Source organism: Chrysoperla carnea, chromosome 1 (genome assembly GCF_905475395.1).
Source record: "Chrysoperla carnea chromosome 1, inChrCarn1.1, whole genome shotgun sequence".
In the NCBI taxonomy this organism is placed as follows: Eukaryota; Metazoa; Arthropoda; class Insecta; order Neuroptera; family Chrysopidae; genus Chrysoperla; species Chrysoperla carnea.
Window position 1 is genome coordinate 5,131,338 of NC_058337.1, and position 15,392 is coordinate 5,146,729.

The window sequence follows — 15,392 nt, forward strand, 5'->3', positions numbered from 1 at the left end:
GTAAAAAATTTTCTCGCATTTGGGTTTCCTGCAAACGAATGTGCAAATTATAGCTGTCCGTGTTGGGTGTTACTCTTACATAACCTAATGAAATACTTTTGACAGTCAAAACTATTTGACTTTATCATAAAGAAAAACGTACACCTTTTTTCAAAAAACTATCTTTTTGTAAATAAGAAATTGATTTCGTCTAACTTAGAAAAAATTTTCGCGTTTGAGAATTTTATATTTTAGTTAAAACTTAACACTCAAAAAGTATTATTAGAAAATTTCTGATAGCTTGTTTCATTCACTCACAGATGGCGAGACTGTAGTTCGAAATATACCTACCTTTCGAAAGCTAAAAACTAAAATCTTCTTTTTTAGAAACTTTTATATTCTTTTAATTGAATGCAGTAATTTTTTTGTACAAAAACATTAAAAAGAACTTTCATCAAAATCAAAATTGTCCTTGAGCCCTGATTAAACCAAAATAATTTGCCTTGTTAATTATTTAGACCTGTAATCAAAACCATGCAAGTTATTTTGTATGAGCCAACAACAATTGAAAATCCAAATATCGAAAAAGAAAGTTACGAAACTGACCACATGTTTCGTGAAGATTATGATATGCACCTCGTAAAAGAAAATATGGAACGTATTCAATGGTCAGACTGTAAATCAGAAGATGAGAAAGAAAAAAATGTAAGAAAATACTTTTAAAAAAAAATAAACCCTTTTGGTCAAAATTCGGTTTCTAGAGTGATACAACTCAAGACAAGATGTGAAGGATGATACATCTTTTGGACCAAGGGATGCGTCTAGACTCTAGAGTGAGGCCAAATCAGAAATATGAAAGTTTCATAAATACAACAAAATTTTGATATACAAGTCAGTCAATAAGGCATATGCAGTTTTCGAATTTGAATAAATGGAATATCCTTATTTCCTTTCGAGCGATCCTGATACTATATAAAATTCAATATGGCGACCATATCTTTATTTCTTTTTTGGTAGGGCAGCCGCGTTTTTTAATTTATTTAAATTATGTCTCTTGTTTAACAGTATCAAGAAGCTTGCGTAAATGCCTTAGATGCATTTATAGACACAATAAAAATATTCATGCATACCGTTCGAGCTTTTGAGTATGCTGAAAAAATGCATGCAATAAGAGAAAGATCCGAAACCAGAACACATCGTTATCCTCCATTTAACTGGTATGCTTTAAGAGATGGCCGAGAATGGAACGTTGACTTTATTCCCGAAGATATTGAAATGGTTATATTTGCTGTGGAAGTGGAGATTGGAAATATTCCTAAATACACCATTTCTAGATATGGTTTTAAAAAACGTGAGGCATTTGCACTGATGTTAGAAGATACTACTGGTTCAAATCCAAAAACTCTCGTTCAAATTCAGGTATTTATCTTAGACCATTAAGTACATGGAGTGAGCGTCAAACGATTTAAAGTGTGCTAACATCTGGGGTAATTGAATTTTTCTCTACTTTGAATTTTTCTTGTTTCTCGAAACTGAAAATTCAACTCGGAAAATAATAAATAAAGCGTATAATTTATGATGGTAGAACCATTGTGATTCAAGTATCATTTTTCTTTATCACTTTTTCAGATGGCGTTATTTTATAAAAATCCTTTTTGGAGTTTTCATGAACCACCAACAGTAATTAACACAGTATTTTTCTTATCACTAAAAAAATTTGATGAAAGTGCTTGGGCAGAAGGTGATGTTTTAATGTACCATCAAATTCAAGATTATATAGACAAAAAGTATATACGAGGCCAGGCATTAATCGATGCTCCACAATTTACCATTCATAAAGCTGTGTACACCAATTTGACAGTACCAGGGCATGTAGTGATTTTATTTGAAGGAGGCCATCCTCCAATTAAAGTAAATATAATTTTTTAAAGCTAATAGCATTTTATATCGATTTTCAATGCTTCTTTTCTTAAAAATTTGCATGGATACGTAAGCTGAAATTTCAGCCACATATTCTTTGAGTAAAAGTCACATTCACATTTCTTCATTACTAGGTTGTGGTTACAACTGACAGTCTGCCAGAATATGGCGATTTTGAAACATCCGGTACAATATTAACGGGTTCGATAAAAAAACGTAGTTATATCGAATACGATGTACCGTTTAAGCCGACTCATATTCGTAATATATTTATTGGAGTTATGCCAGTCGTAAGTAACTATTCCAATACTATTAAATTTACAGGATGATTTTTTAAAAGTGTCCACTCTTAAGTACGCCATTCACTAACTGGCCTGCCCGGCCGGCGAGTTGACCGAACTCTCGCAAATTGACGAGTGGATACCGTTTCAATTTTAGATCAATGGCTTACCTTAATAGTAACAGCTTACAGTTTTTAAACGTTACTTGTAGTTAAAAATATGTGATTTTCTAGGTAAGGGATGCTGAATATCGTATTACAGTTTTCGGTATCCAGTGTGTGGCATTTGCTCGAAACACTGATCCAAGTGGAAAAGAACCAACCTTTGATTTTGATGACGTGCCCGATTATATGAAAAGTTCTCTGGGTTATTGGAAACCATATGGGGTAATACATTTTCTTAGAAAGAATTCGGTCTTCCGATTCTTTTCCAAAATATGGTTTAAAATATCCACATGTACAATTTATGAGCCGAGAGATAGCTGGGTTTGATTTGAATACCAAACAAAGATATCGTCTTACCTGCTGTTTTGCTTGAAGGCTCAAACTCTCACAAATCCTTTTGTTGTTTAATTTATTCCTTGAGATAATCTTCAGGGATTCTAATTTTCAGAAACTTGATGTTTTTCCTAAAAAAGATGACTCGATGAAAAAAATCATAGATTTAGAATTTGAACCGGAACGATTTCCATTTGCCAAATGTGTTGCGTCATCGCATGAACACAATTATCATAGTGTTCAAATTAATGTACTTACACTCAAAGAAGTGAGAAGTTTTAAAGATATGAATATATTATACAATCCTGATACAACTTATACACTATTTCTTACACTTCTCGTTTTGGGTGTGATTATTTGTTTATTATTCCCGTATGCTGCCTTAAAGGATTCCTTCCAGGACAGAATGGTGAGAACTTAACATGTAATATTATTTTAATTTCTAGCTAAGCCCTTTGTTTGGCAACATATCAAAATTTCTTATAGATAAATGGTAAGTAACCTGGTAGTATAAATTGAAACTACTCAAAACGGGTTCGCTTCTTATTCTAATTTGTACGAATTATTATATTCTTTGATAAAATAAAGCCATCTATGATTGTACTCAAAAATTACCATTTTAAATTGCTTTTTACAAATCTATTGTAATAACCGTGTTACTAATCCTTTTGGAATGATAAATCCTTTCAAAATTGTATCGCAAAACATTTTTACAGAAAGATCCAATGTACTTGGTAGATAATCGATACGGTGAGCATTATGCTTACATTTTGTTATTGGTAACTGGGTATCAGTCAAAAGCAAATACCACTTCAAATGTTGGCATAAAATTATTTGGAACACAAGCTGAAAGTAAAGTAAGTAAACCTATTTATACTGGAGCAGAAATTAAGAAAAAACTTAAACTGATTTATTTGTTCTTTTAGCGACATATTTTGAAATCTTATTCTCAACATTTTGATGTCTTTCAAAAACAATCAATAAACGTTTTTGTTTTGACTACAAAATCAAGTATTGGCAAAATCACGGCCGTTGAAATATGGACAGATTACAGTGGACCAAATCCATCATGGTAACTATTTTTTTTCAATAATAAATTTTAGAAACCATTTTGTAATTAGTTGTACCAAAATCTAGGTGCAATCGAAGCACAACCCTAATATTTCTGCCTTAACCGACAATATCTCTGAGTACATACATCAACTAAGATATAATTTTCTCCGTTCGTTTTTAGGTATTTGGATAAATTGATAATACGAGATTATAAAACAAGAGGTGAATGGGTATTTTTGGTTCAAAAATGGTTTTCTGTAACACATGGAGATAAAAAATTACATCGATATATTTATCAAACTCAAGAAAAACCAATATCTTTAATGAACAGAATTATAACTTTGAAAGATTTACGCGAGTGGCATGTATGGTTCGGAATATTTCACAGGTTTGTTATGATCGATATTATCTCAACGTAAAATGGCGAAAATAGCTCAATTCTGACCCAAAAAAGTGTAGTGTTTTCAAGGTTCATGTTTCTTTATTCCATCATCATTTCTAAATTTTTGAACAGATTTGGATATTTCTGATATCAATATGGCGGCAGGGCAGTGGTGATTTTTAATTATTTCAATCATACATATCTTGGTTATCTAAGTAGATCTTTTTTTTTCTCTTAAGGGAACCATGTCATGTCATGAATCGTAAAATAAAGATAATTACAGTTTATACAAGAATATTATTAGCGATAGCTATTATGATGCATTATTTTGGCATTTACGAATTTAAAGAAGTTGGTAGTCAAAATATTGTGGCTGATTATGGCAATTTTGTTTATCCAGAAATGATGCGTGCTTCATTCCATGCATCGATATTTGTAATTCTTCTTACTTATCCCTTCGGATTTTTATACAGGTAAAATGTTTATTGTTAAATATCGGTTTGGATTCATTTAGTTTTCAAAAAAGGCTTCTCTAGTTCCGAAATACTAGTTGCCTGTAGGCGGCCAGAGGGGCAGAACGATTGGAAATGGGTAAGCATGGAATGTACTAAGGGAGACAATTGCTCAAAGCAGCTAAATCAGACTATTTATCTAATCTAATCTAACAGCAAAGATTTAAAACTTTTTCCAAGTATTTAAATTTTGAAAACGATTCTTATTGACGATTTTTTACGAGTATACTTTTGTAATTATCTTCTATTTTCAGCAATTCACGACCAAGAACAAGTGATTTGAGTGATTATTACACATACGTTGAGGATTCTCAATTAAATAAAGTTGGATTAGTGCATACTTATTTTTTTGGTTACTGGATGAAATTGGTTACATTGTAAGTAACTTAGTAGTAGCTGTACCAATATTTCTAGAAGAGGAAAATTACCAGGGAGATAAAAGCATAAAGAGTTGCATAGACATAGAAAACGCAATAATTGAAATCTTGACCGCATTGAGAGAGGTAGATAGAGACAGAAATTGCAGGAGTATAAGAGTTACAAGGACAGCTATACACGCCTACTTAATCTGTCTCTCTCTCTACTGCGCACGCGCCTACTCTACCCGCCTCTCTCAACAGCGATCAATCGTTTGGCGGCGACTTTGTAGCTTTATGATATTATCTCGATAAAAAAAAACACTTTTGAACAAATTTCTGTTTTCAATTCGGAATTCCAATCGTTTTTATTCTTTTTATATATCTCTTTTAGGGGAATTTACGTTGTTACATGTTTGTATTGTAATATATTTATTTTCGAACATTCTTTCCATTTTGGAGTTCGAAAAAGTAAAATGGTATTTTTTGGGTTATTGTTATTTATACTTCATGATGCAGCTTTCGCGGAAACTGTACGTGTACTATTTAGAAATATTTTATGGAGGGTTGTTTTAAGAGTAAGTGGTTTTTGTTAATTTTTTTTAACAATTTTAATTTTGTTACATTTCTTCCCCAAATTGGGATAGAGAAGAGTACCTTCGAAGTGAATATTGGGACTGTCAAGTACCCCGCAGCTTTATCGCCTTTTTCTATTGAAACATAATGGTTTTTTGAAATTTTAAGGATTTTCTTAGAAGTTTGTTTTTCAAGTATTATTGTTTTGTTTTAGGGAGAAGATCGACAAACATTTTGTAATGATATTTTCAATATAGATTATGACAAAGATGTCCATTTAGCAAACAGAAAAACCAGACATAAATTATTAACCAAAAAATTATATTATCCAATTGGTCCATATCTACAAAAGGTTTTGTATTTTATCTTAAAAAAATTTTTTTCATGCAGGAAATTTAAATAGTCGTGATGAGATTGTGTAGTACAGTCACTAGGAAGCATACGAAAATTATAAGGAGATGAAATTATCAGCGAAAAAGATGCTAAAACCAATAGGACAACACAATGAGCCTCAGGGATCCGAGTGATAATCGGCACTGCCAAACGAACTTTTCAACGTAATCTTATCTACTCTATATCTACATCATCTTTCTGCACTGTTTTCGAACGACCCGATGGGCAATATTTCTCTATAAGAAACATTTGAAAACTTAAACAAATACGAATTAATTTGTAGCTTAATATTTTCTAAACATAATTTCTAATTTTTTGTTTTAAGATATTTTACATAAAAGAGGTTATTTATCATGACTTTGAATGGATATTTAAACATTTCCCAATATATTTGGTTCATCTTTTGGCAATTATGTGGGTGTTATCTACTTATATTGACAGCAATGCTTACTTTTCAACAAAAATGATTAAATCAATGTTTGAAGGAGAATTTACACATAGTCTGGGATTTTCAGAAATAACCAATTTTCAATCGTAAGTTGAATCTTTATTTCTTTAATTGAACACAGACGGTAATATGAGGGTTTCCATGGAATATATGCCAAGCTTAAGGATTGAATAACACTTGGGTCAGTATTGGTTTGCCTTGCATGCCCAAGACTTAGTTTTCTAACTCGTCACCAATCCTTGGCAAAGGCGAATAAATCCAAACTTGGTTTGTCAAACTTTGCCCAAAGTTAGGAATTGGTTTTTCAAGACTTCGCTGAATTATCTCAAATATATTTTACAAAACAATTTCGATTTTTTTAGTTTATACGATTTTTTAAATTCAACATTTACTTATGTGTTACAACTTCAAGAGCCTGGAGTTTTGGTTATGGTCAATTATAAATTAGTGGGTGTCCCACGGTAAGTTTCTAAACAGTATTTGATACCATGCCATTCGATTGCTAGACTATTATGACTAAATTTTTTTCACTCTTCTTGAAATCTAACCAAATTATTTTCTACCCTAGTGGAAAAAATATATGAAGAAAGAATACCTCTTAATAAGCCTTAGAAATAAGTATGGATAACTCTGAATTAGACGTTGAGAAATTCAGAGTTATTCAGAGTGTCTAAAACTTTTCTAAGAGTTTCTAAGACTCTGGCTGAAGCCTTATTTATAATATAAATATTTCTAAATTTTTCCCCAAAATAGTCTACGCCAACTACGTATAAAACAAGTTTGTGGCCAAACAGCTTATGGCTTTGAGGAATCTTCATGTTTTGCGCCATTAACTGTAGAAACGATGGAAACTGATCATTTTGATTACTTATGGGCCTCAATGAACCAGAATGAAACTGAGTATAGAAGTCTGTATTCAATGCGGTCAGCATTCCAATTTAATAATGATGCAAGCTTGCCAACAATGAACATAAGCACACCCAGCCTTGGTAAATTGAGTAATAATAGTAGCCAAGATACGAAAAATTGAAAATATGAAAAATATCATTATCATTCAAATCGAACAAAATTTGGGCAAAATATAAAAAAATTGATTTTTTATACTCTATGACGTCATTAAAATCCAAAAAATTTGCTTTTGCTCTATCACTCCCGAATTTTATCCTATTTCAATAAACCAAGTATGTAACCCCACTAATTTTGGGCCATACTTTTCAAATTTCTGGTCAAATTTAACGTCACTGAAATATTTTACAAAATTTGACTATCTTGTTTTCCACATTTGGCCCAAGGAGTGGTTTAGGCGTTTTATTAACACAAAAAATAGAAAGTACGATCCAAAATTAGTATGTTTCAAAAAAATTCCATTTAATCGAATACACAAACAACAAAATTTGGCCAAGATATCCAAAAAATTGGTTTTTTATACTCTATGACGTCATTAAAATAAAAAAAAATTGATTTTGCTTTACCACACCCAAATTTTATCCTATTTTAATAAACCAAATATGTAATCCCACTAATTTTGGGTCATATTTTTCAAAATTCTGGTCAAATTTAACGTTACTGAAATATTTTACATAATTTGACGATCATGTTTCCCACATTTGGCCCAAGGAGTGGTAAAGGCGACTTTTTAACACAAAAAATGGAAAGAACGACCCAAAATTATTATGTTTCAAAAAAAATTTCATTCAAATCGAACAAAATTTGGCCAAGATATCAAAAAAATTGATTTTTTATACTCTATGACGTCATTAAAATCAAAAAAATTTGATTTTGCTCTATCACACCCAAATTTTATCCTATTTGAATAAACCAAATATGTAATCCCACTAATTTTGGGTCATACTTCTCAAATTTCTGGTCAAATTTAACGTTACTGCAATATTTTTTAAAATTTAACTAAAATGGTTTCCACATTTAGCCCAAAGAGTAGTATGGGGGACTTATTAACACAAAAAATGGAAACTACAACCCAAAGTTAGTATGTTTCAAAAAAAATTTCATTCAAATCGAACAAAATTTGGCCAAGATATCCAAAAAATTGATTCTTATACTCTATGACGTCATTAAAATACAAAAAATTTGATTTTGCTCTATCACACCCATATTTTTTCCTATTTTAATAAACCAAATATGTAATCCCACTAATTTTGGGCCATACTTTTCAAATTTCTGGTCAAATTTAACGTTAGTGCAATATTTTTCATAATTTAACTAAAATGGTTTCCACATTTGATCCAAGGAGTGGTATAAGAGACTTATTAACACAACAAATAAAAAGTACGACCCAAAATTAGTATGTTTCAAAAAAAATTCCAATCAAATCGAACAAAATTTGGCCAAGATATTCAAAAAATTGATTTTATTGATTATTTTTGTAAACAGTCAATGGACATGTGTATCCCGGTGGAGGTTATATAACTCATTTGGGAAGAACTTGGATTAATAGTTTAACTGTATTAGAGTGTCTGATAAAAAATGCCTGGCTGGATAAATACACACGTATCCTTTTCCTGGAATTATTATTGTTTAATTCTTTCACAAATATATACCATCCTGTTCAACTGGCTATAGAAGTCCAACATACTGGATTTTTACATAAAGAAATACATGTAAGCATTTCCATCTACCTCTTAAACATAAAATCTAGTAACTTTGACCACTAGTGTATCAACATCTAGAAATTTCTGGGATCCCTGGCTTCGTTTATACAGTATTAGGTCTGTGCGCGGGAAGGAGGGGTTCTCTATAAGAGGGTGATTTCCTCCTGTAAATGCAGCCATTTATCAAATGCATTTCTGTGACATCTGAGTTGACGAAGTTCAATTTTGGGCGAAAACACATTGCCGGACAAGACGTCAAAGTCACTCGAAGCACTCGATATTTGCAATGAAGATGCGTTTCGAAATGTCTACAAAATGTTTCTCGTCCTGACAATTTTTCCAGTGACAACAGGGACAAATAAACATCCCTTAAAATTAATATCCGACAAATTCCCTGCTGCGTTTTTTTCAGACCGATAGCTCAAATATGACGTTATCATGCTCATTTGAGAACGCAGCACTTTCGAAAAAAAGTCGTAGAGGGATGTTTGGTAGACTGGCCAAAAGAAAGACACTCACGAAGTTTCAAGCACCTATGTATTAATCATTTTACAAAGTATCCTTTCTGTCCCACGGTCTATAAAGGTCAATTGCCTGTGTTAATAACTTTTCTTTTCAATCCAGGCTAAATTTTCAAAATTATTTGAAGATCAAGACCAATTGACCGTGAAACTAAAGAATCAGGTAAAAATCATGGACACAGGCGAATGGTCTCAATTGCTCTTGTTAACTTTTAGCTAAACCATTTTTCTTTAGAGTGTGTTTTCTTCTTTTTTTTGATTAAATGCTATATAATGGCATATTTTTCCGAAAGCTAATGATTTTCGAAAAAGTTGTTGAATGTATGATGTAATAACATAGTTTTCTTTTTATAGGTTTACTCAATAAAACCCTATTATGAAAAAGCTGACGATACCCCAATACTTGATATACTTTTAATAGTTCTCCTATTATCACTTATCACATATGTGATAATAGTTCAATTACGTGCATGGAATCGTGACCATAATTTTTGCCGTGAACATATGAGAAAATTCAGTACACAAATTGAATTTTTAATCATAATAACTGCTATGATCACTCTGTATACATTCTATATCCGTATGCAATTACTTCCCGATTTAATGTCATACGTTGTTATTAGCACACCTTATAAATATGTTAGTTTCGATGCAATTCTAAATATCGATAAAAATTTTCGATTATATTCAAGTCTTTTAATCGGTTTCATAATAATACGTCTCTTATCGACCGGTTATCGTTGTATTGAAACAATGCGTATAACACAATTTATTTATAAAAATTTATTTATCAATCATATTTCATTTATTATAACTGGTATAATTATTTTATTAATGTGTGAAATGATTGTTCATTTTGTTTACGGACCATTTTATTCAATGTTCCAGCATAATGAAATTTTACCATTGCTAGGTCATACATTTTTATTTATTTTTGGGATCGGACATGAAGATGTACGTTATAATCAATTATTTAAAATGCATATGATATCAATGTCTACATTTATTATGATTTTATTGATTGTTTGTGTGAAATTTATTTTATTTAGTTTATGCGTTAGTGTAATGTTACGAACATTTATTCGTATGCATTATCGTTATCAATCTCGTATTAAACAAAATAAACATTTATGCAATATCTTTACATTTATACGTGAACGACTTTTTCGTGATAAACGATATTCGTATCGATTACGTGCTAAAACGATTAACTATGTCCTGGAACAAAATGAACAATTAGAACTTGCTGACGAATATAAGAAATTATATCGAAAATTTGTTGATCGTTTATTTGATCATACGAAAAAATCAGAAACGGATCCGGCTAAAAGATTTCGTTGGGAATTGTTTGGTGATGAAGATAGTTCGTAAATGTTTTAGCATTTACTTTGAAATTATGACTCGATTATCTCGCTTCTAAGTCAAGCAATTCTTAGTTTAACCACTTTCGAAATCTGTGCTCACATTTATCCCATCTTGTGAGTGATTTGATTGTTTTTTCCTGCAGCATATTATTAAAATAACTTATTATAAGATTTTACTTTTTAAGACAAAAATTGTATCTATTATTTGTAAAAAAAAAAAAAAATTGTAAATTCTGTTAATAAATACATAAAAAACTGAAAGGTTTCTGACTTTCAGACTTTTCCATCGAGTTTAGTACACTTTCTAATCAGCGGGGTCATTATGCAGTGTTAAAAAATTGATCTAACATCTGCCCTGGTGGAAAACATATTTGAAGAGAATAAGTCTTAAAATCTCTTAGAAAAGTCTTAGGAACTATGAATATAGCTCCGAATTTCCAAATTTTCCATAATAAATTCAATTTGGCTTTTCTTCGCATTTCATACCTTGTAAGCATTTTATAGTAAAATTATTATTTTACTCAATGCAAAAAGGAGTTGTTATGATATTGACCGCTATGTGTGTGTTTTTGTCTGTCTGTCTGTGGCATCGTAGCGCCTAAACGGATGAACCGACTTTGATTCTTTTGTTTCGTTAATTTAGGGTTCCGTACCAGGAACAACTAAAAAATAGGCGATGGTCTTCAAAATCAGTTCAGTTCAGATGGCTCTAAGGAAAAAGGGAATTTAATGGAGAGTACTCTTTGCTATGTTTCAAGTGCGAATTTAGAGTTCTGTACAAGAAAAATTTTGTACGTCTATTATTTAGGAATATTTGACAGTTACAACCTTGTTCTATCAACTTCCCGGATGATAGAACAAGAATTAAGATAAAAACGCAACACCTGGAGGAAATTTTTTTTTTGATCATCTGGGTTTTCCCCTGAACTGAAATCGTTTTGTGATATTACATTATTTGAACAGGGCTTTAAGGCCTATATAATTTGTTACAAACATTTCAAATATCAGACAAAATACAAGTTTCATTCTACGACAATTATCTCCATAACAATAAAAAACAAAAAAAAACTAAGTTATTTATTTATAAGTAACATTGTGTGATAAATTTTGTTGCATTAAATCAAATCAAAGCAAACTTCTTCCCAAGATTTATAGTTAATAATTCTTTTCAATTCAGAAAAATAATCAAAATTATGAACAAATATTTGATTATAGCTTCGATTTATTTTTATGTCAATTTTCTTTACTTGAGTTGTAGAGAATTTTATTTGAACGAAAAAGTACAAGTCAATTCTATAGATTATTATTCAGAATACTACGAAGACGCGGTAAGTGATTTTCTACAATTCTACTAATATTAGTTTTAATTAATAATAGAAAAATTGAAAAATTGTCATCTTTGTGAATGACACATTTCTTTTGGAAATATTTTCTGCACATCTTGATGTTATTACGCAAACGAAACGAACGAATCGCGTACGAAAAATTATCCCCGAACACACATATAGTTGTGCTATAACACATTGTCCTTACCATGAAACGTAAAGATATGTTGAAAATTTCGATTAGGATTTTTGGACTAATTACAAGAACTTCCCTTTACTGGGAAGTTAATAATGTTAGGCATTGGGAATTTGCTTGGAACCATATTAAATATTTTAATTATTTAATTAATTAGGAATCTTTTAATGAATTTGAATGTGCTAATAACAAATGTAATGGACGTGGAGTATGTGTCAAGAAAACAGATCTTGATGGCATTTGGTATTGTTTATGTGTTAAGGGTATGTATGAAGGTGAAACATGTGACAAGGACATAGCAGATCAATGCAACGCATGTCATGAACCAGGCACAATCAGTTGCATAGAATATCTTGGTGGATTTTTTTGTGAATGTAAATTAAAATGGTGGGGTAATGTTTGTGCACTTTACAGTGATACCAAGCCATCGGAACAAAAAGGTAATTATTAAAACTACCTGGAGCCCCTTAAAAACCGTGATTCCTTCTTCTATTTCAACACTTGATATCGTTTCCCAAAAGTTATGACATGAACTAAGATTACCTGAATTAAGTCCATTTCACGACTTGAAGCGTAAGTGGAATTTTTTTCTTTAGTGTCACGTGGTATTACATTTTATTTCGATCGTATAATTATGCTTAACAATACTGACAATAAAGTGCTGATGGCGTATAACGATGTTGAAGATGTCAAAATAATTAAGGTTTTGTATGATCAAGGTAGAGGTGTTTGGTTTGATGCTAAAAGACGTAAATCAGCTCAGAAAACTTTAAGTGAGAACATCGCAAGAGGTGGCATGTCCACATTAAAAACATCGACCGTGATAGGTAAACAATCATTTCCATTCATTTTTCAATTTATTCTGGAGCGCTAGTTTTATTTATTTCGATTTTTATAGGAATCAGTAATTTTTTTGTTATTGTTGCTGTTTCAGCTCAGAAGCTTTATATTCCGTTGGATTTCGAAATGCTTTATAGTGGCAGACGATATATTTCTTTTATTGCTGACGATAAAATTGAGTTTGAAGCACAATATATAAAAATAAGGGATATAAATAATTGTGAGCCAGAAATTCGATTGATTGGACCAGCCAGGTAAATTTTTAGTTGGACAATACTGATTAATTACCTCTCTTATTGATCTAATGAATTTAGTTTTTTTTTTTCTATTTAGCCCAACAAATTTCAATCGTACATTTGTTTTAACAAATCGTTGGTATACTTTTCGTGCGTTGAGATTTCCTGGATGTGAAGTACATGGAGCGCTTGAATCTAACGTAACTATAAATTACAAACTTGTAATTTTTAAAAAAGAACAACGTTTTACTAATCAAGAGGAACGATGGGCTTTAAATGAAGGTATGTTCATAATAGCAGAACTCCATTACTTACTAAAGTCGTCTTTTCCCCTTTGTTATACAGTGTGTTTCAAAAGTATCTACCCTTAATAACTCTTGACCTGATCATACCAACTTTGGGGTGGGGCACCATATATCTTTAGATCTAGATGACGAACAGAGGTTAATCCCAAATTTTCATTAAAATCGGTGCTATAGGTCAAAATTTCGAGATTGTGTCTTTTTTTCTTGTGGTTTACTGGAGTCAAAAATCCTATTTCAATTAAAATGCATCCTTTGATAAGGAGAGAGAAATATATCTTTGGTGATATTGATCTAATGCTCCAGAGTTATTTTTTTAGATTAAGAATGTTTAAGTTATAAAAACAGAAACGATCATCAAATAATTTCCAGCAATACAATTAAAAGTTTTGGAAAAATTTGCTTTTCCGCGGTTCGATTAAAAATTTCTTAAAATTTCCAGCGAATGAAGAAAAAAAATTAAGTGAAGTAAAAGGTCAACCTCTCGAAGATATGAATGGTAATCTTTCTTTTAGTTTAGAATTGACACATGAAGGTGGTTCGAAGGAAGCAGAAAGAAACGTTTATTATACAATAGCCACGTATGCCACTATAACAGAAGAATTGGAAGGTGTATCCAACCGAATTCACGAGGATCTCGTAAGTTATTTTTATTGTTAAATATATCATTTAGGAAAATTCAAGAAGGATGAACCTGAGTTTTTGACACCAAATTTTTTTGTATTCATTTATTCAATAGGGGGTTGTTTGGAGACCTTAAATTTGATTTTGCGTATTCGTGAAATTAACCCTTTCGCCGCTATCTTGGAAAATGACATTTTTTTGCGATTTGGCCCCATATCTTGCGTTCTATTCATTAAAATTTAATTATTTTGGTGTCGATGGACTTGTCTGCGTTTTACCTTCAAGCCGATTTATTTCAAAGTAAACGCTTCGATTGACAGAAAAAAAGTTATACGAGTTCAAAGTCAAAAAATTTTTCGTATCTTTTTGTAACGGTTATTTGCAAATAGTTATTTAATATGCATCTTGTTCTTCAAGAGATAATAAGCTAAAATTTATAGCGTGTTAAGGATGTAAAAAGTGAGGTCGATTTCGTAAATAATAGGTCAATTGGGTCTTGGGTCCGTAGAACAAATACGTGTCAATGAAGAGATTAAAACAATTTTTAGATTTCTCCGATTTAATTAGCTTACACCACTTCCAATGATTGTTTACTGGACTTTATCTAAGTAATTGATTAAATTTTCAGGGATGGTTCGACTGTTATCAGTCCTATTTCATATACCATGATCAAAATATTTTATTTAAATCGGGGTTAGATATAACACTAACATTTACAATAACTGATCGAAATGACCCATACATCACTGTAAATCCTACGAATATAAGTAATGATTTAGAATTTTTCCTACATTTAAATGATATGACTTACGAAAATACCGAATTCAATGATTGGAGAATTGATGGAACACATCATCCCGTTGAAATGAATAATAAAAAAGTAAAAATAGAAAACAATAAATTTGTTGTAACATTTGATGTTTTTAAATTTCTGAATAGTACATTAAGGGAGTATTATTTTAAACCTTTGGGTTATGG